This window comes from Bison bison, unplaced genomic scaffold, assembly GCF_000754665.1.
Source record: "Bison bison bison isolate TAMUID 2011002044 unplaced genomic scaffold, Bison_UMD1.0 scf7180017864471, whole genome shotgun sequence".
NCBI classification, from domain to species: domain Eukaryota; kingdom Metazoa; phylum Chordata; class Mammalia; order Artiodactyla; family Bovidae; genus Bison; species Bison bison.
Window position 1 is genome coordinate 8,295,098 of NW_011495032.1, and position 1,036 is coordinate 8,296,133.

A 1,036-nucleotide genomic window follows, 5' to 3' on the forward strand; every position below is an offset into this window, starting at 1 on the left:
GTGATGTTGAGCATCTTTTCATGTGTTTGTTAGCCCTCTGTGTGTCTTCTTTGGAGAAATGTCTGTTTAGTTCTTTGGCCCATTTTTTGATTGGGTCATTTATTTTTCTGGAGTTGAGCTGTAGGAGTTGTTTGTACATTTTTGAGATTAGTTGTTTGTCAGTTGCTTCATTTGCTATTATTTTCTCCCATTCTGAAGGCTGTCTTTTCACCTTGCTAATAGTTTCCTTTGATGTGCAGAAGCTTTTAAGGTTAATTAGGTCCCATTTGTTTATTTTTGCTTTTATTTCCAATATTCTGGGAGGTGGGTCATAGAGGATCCTGCTGTGATGTATGTCAGAGAGTGTTTTGCCTATGTTCTCCTCTAGGAGTTTTATAGTTTCTGGTCTTACATTTAGATCTTTAATCCATTTTGAGTTTATTTTTGTGTATGGTGTTAGAAAGTGTTCTAGTTTCATTCTTTTACAAGTGGTTGACCAGTTTTCCCAGCACCACTTGTTAAAGAGATTGTCTTTAATCCATTGTATATTCTTGCCTCCTTTGTCAAAGATAAGGTGTCCATATGTGCGTGGATTTATCTCTGGGCTTTCTATTTTGTTCCATTGATCTATATTTCTGTCTTTGTGCCAGTACCATACTGTCTTGATAACTGTGGCTTTGTAGTAGAGCCTGAAGTCAGGTAGGTTGATTCCTCCAGTTCCATTCTTCTTTCTCAAGATTGCTTTGGCTATTCAAGGTTTTTTGTATTTCCATACAAATTGTGAAATTATTTGTTCTAGCTCTGTGAAGAATACTGTTGGTAGCTTGATAGGGATTGCATTGAATCTATAAATTGCTTTGGGTAGTATACTCATTTTCACTATATTGATTCTTTCAATCCATGAACATGGTATATTTCTCCATCTATTAGTGTCCTCTTTGATTTCTTTCACCAGTGTTTTATAGTTTTCTATATATAGGTCTTTAGTTTCTTTAGGTAGATATATTCCTAAGTATTTTATTCTTTCCGTTGCAATGGTGAATGGAATTGTTTCCTT